Source organism: Pelobates fuscus, chromosome 5 (genome assembly GCF_036172605.1).
Source record: "Pelobates fuscus isolate aPelFus1 chromosome 5, aPelFus1.pri, whole genome shotgun sequence".
NCBI classification, from domain to species: domain Eukaryota; kingdom Metazoa; phylum Chordata; class Amphibia; order Anura; family Pelobatidae; genus Pelobates; species Pelobates fuscus.
The window spans coordinates 27,488,508-27,500,269 of NC_086321.1; the positions used below are offsets into that span (position 1 = coordinate 27,488,508).

The following is an 11,762-nucleotide window of genomic DNA, read 5'->3' on the forward strand; positions in this document are numbered from 1 at the left end:
TCCTGTCCCTGTAGTCACTACACATGAGGACATGATAGCTGGGGATGTCTTTCCCAAAAGTACCGAGTTCCTACAAGAGACAATGCAGCCTTGACGGTGTCTACATGTGTACTATATTACATATAGCGCTACGGAATTTGCTGGCACTATATAAATAATATTAATAATAATGTTTTTCCCTTTTCTTGTGCGCCTTGTTGAGAGTAATAAAAGCAGAACTACATGTCGGCCTTAGTATCGATTATGAGGAACTCTGGCAATGGAAGATCAGATATTACACTTATTTAACCACTTTATGTCATGCTCAGTTACTTACTAACCACAAGCAGGGGTTTGCTTTTTATTGTTATTTATCGTCATGCTTAGAAGTGAAACTATCTGTATAGATAACCTGTTTATATTCAGGTAGATATATAAAATCTATAACATATGCTGGCAAAAAGGCCAGCAAGTATATAAATGAAAAGCCATTTATCATGATATTTACATTGCGTAGACTTCATCCAAACACAGCCTCCATTTTTCTACACGATACGATTTGCCACCCAGAGTGGTCAGCGTTGTGAAATGTGTCTTTGTCACTTCTAAGTGGTATATATAGACAATCTGTACGCATGTCGTTGGCATAGCAATAAAGTCCAGGAAGGTCATACTTCATTAATTTAAGGAGAACTCCTTATTTTACTATTTATATGCATAGATGACATTGTATGTTGTAGTCAAGACAGCTGCACTTTAATCCCTTGGGAAGTGACCTGGCTAGATTATTAATCCAGAAAGGATCCTGCTATCCCTTTCAGTAATATAATCTCCTCTAATCTCCTCAGTTTATCTATGGAACAGATTCAGTGATATCGAGGGGTATTTGGCACATCGAGGAGTTTAGCTCTTTTCTTTTTTTTTGTTTTAATTTTGAAATCATTTCTGACTAAATTCTTATATTATGAGTTTTATATTGGAAAAACATTGGACATACAGAATCTTTATGAAATACAAATTTTGCCTGAGCTGGATTTTTACTGAAATTCGAACACAGTCAAGAGATATACAGAGATAAGGTAGAAAGTACATTGTCTCGGTTTTTCTCCTCTGCCTGACTTTCTTAGACTCACGGCGGAGTCTAAGTGCCAATCCCGACAGCTGTCACCAGTGATGGCTCAAGGGAACTGGCTGTGTCTACAGAGTGTCCTGCGATCTCGCAGGATCCTCCATAGACTTCAATGCTGTAGAGCAGTGACGTTGGTTCCGAAGAGGACAATGCCGGATCAAGATGACCACACCCACAAGGGACAGGTTCAGTTAATCTCACCCTTATCTGCCCTCACAGCCATTGGACCCCCAATGGCGATGTCACTGTAGGGGGTCTTTGCGAATTCTGCAAGGTCCCCAGATGGTGACAGTGCCGCTTTAACGTAAACAACAACTATCTAGGAATGGGGGACAGGTCTCTCTGGTTCTCATGTTCCCAAAATCTTTTGTGGTGGGGAGAGGAAGGGGGGAGGGGGGGCGTTGCTGAACCAGCAATACTATTATTAAACAGCCCATGATAAGTCGGTTGTCATGTACCAGGTCCTCTCAGCTTGCATTGTCAGCTAAATTGTAACAGTTTTCAATACGTTCCCCTTTACTACCCTCCATCTGGATCAGTCAGAATAAGGGGCAGGCTGCAGCCAAGACGAATTGCTTTGTAGTGGTTACCTTTGCCATAGACAAGGCTTCAGACATTTTCTAACCAGTGGGCACCAAGAATACTAGGTTCCTGGTCAAATATGTTGCAGTAACTTACTTTGCAAATTAGTGATATACGCACCACATCTGCATGACTATACTACATATTCTAAGATATTAATAAACCGTCACAATCATTCCTATGCCGTCACTGTCTGTAATGCTCTCTCAGCAATGTTGAACAATTATGAGTTTAAAATAAGACAGTCAGGATAGTCAGGACTGTCAGGACTATCTACATGCTATTGTGGAGCAAAAGGGGCACCCTCCTAGTCCAACTCACTGGTAAACAGGAGACAAACTTTTGCTCAACTTGATGGAAAAGGATAAAAATGTGACCTTATACACAGTTCCCAAGTCTCTTTGGGTACACAAGATACTGCAAACAAACTATTGGCCAGGTGATGCCACTCTCCAAGTGGCCTACACCCGAGGGTCATCGCTCGCCCGAGGGTTAAAGAACCCATCTTATTTATGGTTAAATTGCACTCTCATATGAGTGTCATGTATAAATAGGGGCATAAATTCTCGAGATGAAAATATAATTTTGCCTCTTTATAAATCGCTGGTAAGACCGCACCTTGAATATGCTGTGCAATTTTGGGCACCTGTTCTAAAGAAGGATATCATGGCACTAGAAAAAGTGCAGAGACGAGCTACAAAATTGATAAAAGGAATGGAGCATTTTAGTTATGAAGAAAGGTTAAAACATTTAAATCTCTTCAGTTTGGAAAAACGGCGCCTTAGAGGGGATATGATAACATTATACAAATATATTCGGGGCCAGTACAAACCATTATCTGGAAATCTATTCATAAACAGGGCTATACATAGGACACAAGGTCACACATTTAGGCTGGAAGAAAGGAGATTTCATCTAAGGCAAAGAAAATGTTTTTTTACAGTAAGAGCAATAAGGATATGGAATTCATTGCCGGAAGAGGTGGTTTTGTCAGAGTCTATACAGATGTTTATATTGCAATTGGATAAATACTTGCAAAAACATAACATACAGGGATACAATTTCTAATTAGTGGGGTAATAGCTGCTTGATCCAAGGAGACATCTGACTGCTATTTTGGGGTCAAGAAGGAATTTTTTCCTAGTTTGTTGCAAAATTGGAAGCGCTTCAGACTGGGTTTTTTGCCTTCTTTTGGATCAACAGCAAAAGCATATGTGAGGAAGGCTGAACTTGATGGACGCAAGTCTCTTTTCAGCTATGTAACAATGTAACTATGTAACCACGTTCTGCACAGAACAAAAACTCTTAACACTTGATGCTACCACATCACATATTTTTTTCTTAACTGAAGTGCTTAACAATTTGGCCATATTACTTTTATGTGTCCTAAACAATTGAGAGATTGAGCCTGACCTGTATGAGAACATTAGCTATGTTAGAACTCTCCATTATTTCACAAAGGAAGGAGACCCACTGCAGACATCTGGACAAAGTGGATACAGTATACTAACTCCACAGATTTCAGACTGCTAATGGGCTAATCTTAGCAGCCACTGGGAACAGCTAGTGTCAATGATGCTCCTACCCCTTGAGGGGGCAGGGGATTGTTTTCGTGCTCACCTGTTTCCTGCATTTACTTCCTTCCAGACTTGTGAATGATATAAAAATTAACTTCGCCCTAATCAAATTGTACGGGTTTTTTTTTTTATTAATATATTTTTAAAATAATCAGGAAAACAATTTGAACAAACTAAAAAGGGCAGGAAGATGTGCCATCCGTGTCCCAGGCAAATTCTAAATATAATGGAAAATATTTTGCACATTTTTGCAGCATTTGGTTCACAGATTAAGTAAGGAAAAGTAACCCAATAGAGGGAAAAATAAGAGGAGTAATAAAAAAATTCTATATTTAAATATTGTACATTATATATCTATTAATTCCGCCAAGGACAAAAATTAGAATATTAAAACAAAGGAGCATGCTCGTTCATTGTCTGTTCGTGATACTTTAAAACAGCGCGTCTGGGTTATGGTATATGGACGACCCACCGATTGCTCAGAGTTTGAATGAATCCCTGTTCACTTATTTATAACTAATAACATACTGATTTCTGTTGTCTATTGTCACCTCTCTGCCTTCTCCTCCTAACATCCTCTCTACATTATTTCTCCTTTAACCCCTTCTCTTGTTACCCAGAAAAGGATTAAGGTCCTTTAGGGCCCTAGGCAAGTTACCGATTTGCCCCCGCCTGTCATTCTTTACATAAGGATAGTGAATGGGGCCTTAAGTAGTCACCTGAGTCAATCTATGGTTCCAGGGCCTTAGGTAGTCACCTGAGTCAATCTATGGTTCCAGGGCCTTAAGTAGTCACCTCAGTCAATCTATGGTTAATCCTGCTCTGCCGTGCCACCCTGGACATTAAGTGAGAAACTGTTACAAATTCGAGGGTCCTTTCACTTTTGGGATTGCACTATAGTTATACGTATTTCATTGTCACTGGAGCCACATCTGCAGCTGTATACAAACACACCTTATCGATACGCAGTTACAAACATATCTGTATGTTTGTCTTTTTTTTTTCTCAAATTTGTCATTTATTTAGATTTTTCCTCCAAAACTCTATATATGAAATCTAATTACTACACTGTGAGAATTGGTTTAATTTAAAAATGCTTAAAGGAACACTATGGTCACCAGAACAACTACAGCTTATTGTATTTGTTCTGGTTAGTATAGCCTGTCACTGCAGACTATTTTTATGTAAACACTGCCTTTTTAGCGGTACTCGAAAAAGGTGAGTAAATCACCTTTATAACTGGAGGTAAAGGGGGCCGGGGGCTGACACAGCTATTTAGACATATAGTGTCAGGAATTCACATTTGTATACCTGACACTACAGTGCTCCTTTATGGTAAATATTAGAAGTATATTTAATATGTGCTAAAACGGTTCTAAAACCGCTCTAATTTGTGGATGTGTTCTGATTAATAAACTACAGCCATTGTTAAAGCAAGAATAGTAATTATGTGTATCTTTTCCTGTGTCTGTATTGGAGCATCTCAACTAAAAACCCCATATTAGTGTTAGTTTAAAACTGCTGCAGACCTCTCAACATATAAATGGACAAAAAGGGACACATTAAGAGTTAAGGCCTGGGGCTGGGCTGTCATGAGAAATGTTCGGTGACTTACTAATAATTTATGCAACAAAAATTTAATTAAAAAGAAGAACAATGTAACCTATTTACAAAGGCTGATTTCTACCTACATTTATTGCAGTTTAAAGACACATTTCTGTGAGTATTATTGCTGTAGAGCTCTGGTATACACCCAGACACATTACTGGGAGTATTATTGCTGTAGAGCTCTGGTATACACTCAGACACATTACTGGGAGTATTATTGCTGTGGAGCTCTTTATACACCCAGACACATTACTGGGAGTATTATTGCTGTAGAGCTCTGGTATACACTCAGACACATTACTGGGAGTATTATTGCTGTGGAGCTCTTTATACACCCAGACACATTACTGGGAGTATTATTGCTGTAGAGCTCTGGTATACACCCAGACACATTACTGGGAGTATTATTGCTGTGGGGCTCTGTTAGACACTCAGACACATTACTGGGAGTATTATTGCTGTAGAGCTCTGTTATACACTCAGACACATTACTGGGAGTATTATTGCTGTGGGGCTCTGTTATACACTCAGACACATTACTGGGAGTATTATTGCTGTAGAGCTCTGTTATACACTCAGACACATTACTGGGAGTATTATTGCTGCGGAGCTCTGTCATACACTCATATTTGGGCCCAAAATAAGGACTGTCCGTCCTAAGTAGGGACAGTTGGGAGGTATGTGTGCAGTAAATGTGTTTAGCAATGAGTCTGTATTAAACACATTTCTGTTCCTCTCCCAAACAACTTCTCCAATTGCATAAACATTATCAGTAGTTCAAGAGGTCAGCTAAAAATGTATACTAATGCACCACCCTATGACTAATGACTCCATCCACGGCCCCAATAACAAACATACAATGCATCCTAGCATGCACAGTGGGCACGGTTCAACCATCACCCCCTAAACCTTGTTAGTACGTGTTCTAGGATGGGAACCCCTTTTTATGATGTCTTAAAGGGACACACTAAGCACCATAACAATATATGCTAAAGGCATAGGTTATCCATGTCTCCCTGTACATTGTTACTTACAGTTACAGTGAGCTTTCCCTCCCCACACCCTGATTCCTTTCCTGTAACTGTTAGAAATAACCTACTAAGCCCTCAGTGAATACTTTTCTAGCAACCTACTTTTTTTACCCTTACCTTTTGTGTCACTATACCCCCCTCCCTCTAGCATGTAAGCTCATTGAGCAGGACTCTCAATCCCTCTGTTCCTGTGCGTCAAACTTTAGTATCTTGCACTAAAATATAATAAAATATAAAAGATACATAATGTTTTATTGAGGAAAATAATGCCATCTCTAGGTTCTGAAGCCATTCATAAACCCATTGTCCAGCACTGCGGAATTTGTTGGCACTTTCTATATAATAATAATAATAAATACACCAACCTTCAGTATTTATTATGATGTCACCAGAAACCTCTGATAGCGTTATTTTCTCATAATACACAGATTATTTGTGTGTATCCTATATCTATGCTCACACTGCAAAATACACAATACAGCAAATATTTCCCAGCTAATAAAAATAAAATACTAGACGATGTCAGTGGCTTCTTGAATTGATAGTATGTTACTGCCACCTGCTGGTAAAAATAGTTTTAGCAGACGTTCATATGTTTGGAGAAGGTATACTTGCAGCTCAATTCCAGCTAGTCTAGAATTCTGACCAACAGGGGTGTTGAAGGTGGGGGGCTGACCCAGGCTAAAGCCCAAAGTGAGCACGGATAAAGTCCCAGCCTAGAGCCCTCAGTGAGCCCTCAAAAAGCCCAAGGTCTAAAAATTTTAATGAATTATTATTAGCAGCGAGTCCCTAGTCGTGGGGCTGGCCAGGGACTCGGCGTCTATGTGCACACTATGCTAATATTTATCACTAAAGCTATAGCACTCCGCAGTCATGTCCTGTGCCAGACCTTCAGTGCTTGCATGGCGCAGCAGGAGTGAGGAGTCTGAGAGGACATGACGGCATGGGCAGCCGGATTAGGTTCCCTTCAGACCTTGGCAATCGTTGTTATCCCCCCCTTGCAACACTGTGGCTGCTCGGAGTAAGTAAACTTACTGTCACAGTGAGCAGTACAGCTACGGTCTTCCCTGCAGCACTGGGTTTTACATTTAAAATTAGTGATTGTTTTAGGAATTTACTTTTTATTTAAATAGTGTTTTTTGCAAGTCGTGGTTCAGCTCATCAAAATTGTATCAGCAAAAAAAAAAAAAAAGGTAAAATAAATCAGCCAAACATATAATTATTTATATTTATATATAACGTATATTTTTTACAGTACAGATCAAGGGAGAAAAAGTAACCAAAAGAGGAAAAAAAGAGAAAAAAACAAAAACAAATTTTAAATATAATTTTTTACTTCTCCTTTTCTTCCACTCTGTTAGTCACAGTGGCAGATCCAGGGGGGGCGCAACGGGGCAATCCCCCCCCCCCCCAAGAAAAAACTGACGGTCTCCCTCTCCCCTGCCAGCACATGCAGGCGCTAGCCCTGCAATGTGCCTGCGGACCGGAAGGGGAGATCAGAGATCTCCCTCCCCGTCTGCAGGCACTATGCTGGCAGCCGACAGGGGAGGGAGGGACAGAGAGAGGACCCGGGAGCTCTTACCTGCAGCTCCTCTGGGTCCTCCTCTCGCGAGCTTGGAGCATTGCCACGGTTACCACGACAACGCTCCAAATCTCACGAGAGTGAACTCTAGCCCTGGACCGCGGGCTAGAGTTCACTCCTACCACTGGAACCACCAGGGAATCCCCACCGGACCACCAGGGAAATGTCCCCCCTCCTCCCGGTAAAGGTAAGAAGGGAGGGGGGGGGGCATAATTAATATTTACACACACATTGACCCTCCCCCTCACACACATATACTGCCCCCCATACACACACACACTGCCCCCCCACATACACTGCCCCCCATACACACATAAACTGCAACTGTCACACACACATACTGACCCACACATACACTGCACCCCTCACTCACACACTGCAACCTTCACACACTGTCCCCCTCACACATTGCACCACTCACACACACCACTGCTCTGCCCTATGACAGCCCCATTTCCCAGCAGACCTCAGGTAAGTTGATAAACTGTTCTTAAACGGTTTGACTACTTACTCTGGGAGTGGGTCCCGGCACTTTTGTCACGATAACCACTACACTGAGCTGTAGTGGTTATTGTGTCTGGATTATTTATTTAAATAATCTACAAGTGCCCCTCCCGAGATCAGGCTCTGGATCCGCCACTAGTTAGTCACTTACTTGATCTGTGAATAAAGCCAACATTTAGTGACTGTCCACTAGCCATCAATCATTTATTTCCCACCTATCAAGTCTTTTGTGCCACAGACAGAACTCTGAATCATAAAACAAGCGAACATGCTCGTCTATTGGGCGACTCGTTTGTTTCGAGATTAGTCTCAAATCACACTTCTGTGAGAGTTATGAATACATATATGTACCTGTATGTTTGTACAGGTATGTGTGGCTACGTGTGTGCCTACGTATGTCTATGTTTGTGTGCCTATGTTTGTGCCCATGTGTGTGTCTACGTCTGTCTATGTTTGTGCCTGTGTGGGTATCAGGACCCTGACTACCTCTCAGGCAAAATATAGTGATTTGGCTAAATAGCAAATCCAAGCTCTACTTTAAAGCCCTTTCCGTTAAAGAACTGAGAGTTACAGTTATACCTCACCAAAGTTAGACCAGAAATGCTATTCACTAACTGGTGTAACTTTGCTACAATGACTGTTAGTAAAAGGTTCCAGCGGCAGCGATTTACAGGAAACCTGAGACACCTTGTTAACATTTACTCTTCACTAAACGCGGTTGTATTATCTTGGCTAAATTGAACTGGATTATGATGTTAGTTGCTAAATCTTTAATATGAATTTGAAAGAATATAGACTCTCTCATAAAAAATGTTAACTCAAGTTGTAGATGTAGGTTATCCAATGGTGTCATTTCTAGAGAAGTGATGGTTCACTTTAAGGAATCTTGATGAGGACATTCCTTGCATGCATAGATTTAACTTGTAGTGACCTTTCATATACACAGGGCCGGATTTACCCTCCTTGCTGCTTCGAGGCCAGTTTCTTTAATACACCCTTCAATTACACATGTATATTAAAGGAACATTATGTGGGCCAGGAATACAAACGTGTATTCGTGACACTATAGTGTTAAACATGCAGTTTAGGACCCTGATGCTTACCCCATTAAATATCGTTAAAACGCACTTTTATTCCAACTCTACGCAGGTCTGCTTAGGGACCTATGTAAATACAGCATTTTCTCTGAAAATAAAGACAGCGTTTACAACAAAAACCTGCAGGAAATAGCTATATTCGCCAGAACAACTACATTAAGCTGGTGTCCCTTCAAAGCATGTGTGTTTTAATAATTTTATATTCTGCTAATAATATATATTACATATAAATAGTAATATTTATTTATTTATAAAAAAAATTACCAGGGTGGATACATTGAGATTTCTCTCGTTTTCAAGTATGTCCTGGGTATAATATAATACACATATACTAATATACATGCCTACATATGTACATATACACACAGTATAGTTTCCCACAACTTGTAAGTAGTGATTTGTTAATGAAAAGTTTGGCCTTTGTGAGGATCCATACACACACCCCCACACACACACCCCCACACTTACTGACCCATGCAGACACACTGACACGGACCCATGCAAACACATACACACACACACACACACACATTTACTGACCCATGCAAACACACACACACACACACACACACACACACTGACCCATGCAAACACGCATACACACTCACTGACCCATGCAAACACGCACACACACTTACTGACCCATGCAGACACACTGACCTTGGTGGGCACAGGTGGCTGGCCCCTGGGTTGGGAAAGGCAGACTACTGGCAGGGCAGGGTAGTGTAAGGAGGGGAGGCCTACATTGTCCTCTTTTGGACCTCACTCCCTCCTTTACAAGCAAAATGCTAAGACCTGTTTCTATTAACTCTTGATATGCTACAGATATGTAACAAGATGGCAATTTACGATATTGCTATGTGTCCACACTTTGTGAACCTCTCTCCCCTTCCCGGTTTTATTGACATTCCTTCACTGTTAAGACGTAGCGGCAGCTGGTGAGATTTAAAGATGGAATGCCGCGTTAGTCTCTGCTGCCTGACTTGTTGAGCTCTGACCACTTAACTTTATATATACTCAACTCCTGACCCAATGAGACATCATGCTCTGTTTATCCCTGTAAACCAATAGATAAATCTATTCTATGGAAAAGGTCTGACACCACCAACAAGTGCTGCCTTAGAGGACAGGACAATAGGCAGTCCTGTCTTTTATTGTGCCCAACAACTGATGGCCAAATGCAAAGTCAATGAGTGACATCAGAAATCTTGTTAAGCATGTTTCAGGGATCTATACCCAGAGAAGGGGGTGTTTGTCCAAACTTCCCCCAAATCTAGACATGATAGTCTCTCAGTAGCATTTCCAGCTGGCAATAAAGTCAGGTGAAAAAACTGCAGAACTAATCACAGTAGACAATTTATTTTTTTATTTTTAACACAGTTATCATTAGTATTTACCACAACAATAGATTTAATTTTGAATACTTTGAGGGGACGGCTGCCACACCTGCTGCTGTGGTTCTGTCTCCACTGCTAAGAAACTGCATATAGTCTCCCTGAATATTGCACGGATTGAATACTCTGCAATGTGACCTCTAATCGTTACATTTAGCGCCGATTAAACAGCCTCTCTCTTTAACCGATTAAGGACACATGACATGTCATGATTCCCTTTTATTCCAGTAGTTTGGTCCTTAAGGGGTTAAGGGGTTAAGCAAGTTATAGGATTTAATTCTCTGAGAGGAATTCGGGATTCACTTGGCCAGGCAGCTGTGTCATGCTGCTCTGATATCAAAATTCCCGGCCACTGAGGCAACTCGTAAAAATAAAAGGCTTTACCGTCCCTTTAATTGCAAAGATCTGAGAAATCATTTTCTACTTGACAAACTGAAAACTATAATTCCCAGCACGCTCATGTTATTTAAAAATGTATAGATTCGAGTAATGCTTGCTGCCATCTGTAAAGTCATCTTACTGACCGAATGAAAAATACAATGAACAAAAAAGTGGTTTACCCCCAAATATGAAACGTTTTAAAATGGCCATATATGGTAATTCTTCATTCAATATTGAGTTATCGAATATGCAACAATTAGAAACAAGACACAATATAAAGTAACAATATTTTACATTCTAAGGCACATACAACACAGCATAACAACAAATAAAAATAAAATATGAACAATACAGCATACATCACACACACATACCTTGTTTTTATGATCAACTGTTTGGAATGTTCTGCTCTAACAACAACCTTGTAACTGCAGTGTCTTTGCATTGGGTAAGTCGTGTAATTGTCGAATATGGGAGGGGAATGCCCAAGGGAAGAAGTTTCAAGTAACATAGCTTTAGCCAAGAAATACTCTTAAAGAGGTAGTAACTATATATACATAGAATACAGAGTAAGCAAATATTTTATTTAAATTGCATTCATTTTTTAAATACCATTTTCTTATTTTTCCACTGCACCTTAAAGGAGCTATTTTAAACTGGAACCAACATTTTTTATTGTTTTTTTGTTTTTTTATTAATACAGTACCAGCTATAAAATCTGAAGTACTTAGTGTGTATACCAAGTATCTCAAACACATTGAAACTTGCAAAAACACAACTTCTGCTAGGAAAAATTAGAAGATAGGCACAACATAGTGCTTAAATGTGTTGTTTAACAATTAATATTCAACATAATTGGCCACTTACACTTTGTATGCCAAATTCAAGCCTTCGTTAT

General features: G+C 40.1%; 1 protein-coding gene across 1 annotated transcript in view; it reads right to left on the reverse strand.

The window, feature by feature from the left end:
• The window catches only part of CAST (calpastatin), a 133,171-nt gene extending 121,844 nt beyond the window's left edge, over positions 1-11,327 (reverse strand). The window contains exon 1 of the mRNA XM_063453676.1: positions 11,239-11,327. The gene's annotated coding sequence lies outside the window, so the exon portion shown is untranslated. The remainder of the gene's footprint in view (positions 1-11,238) is intronic.
• Between the last annotated feature and the right edge of the window lie 435 nt (positions 11,328-11,762).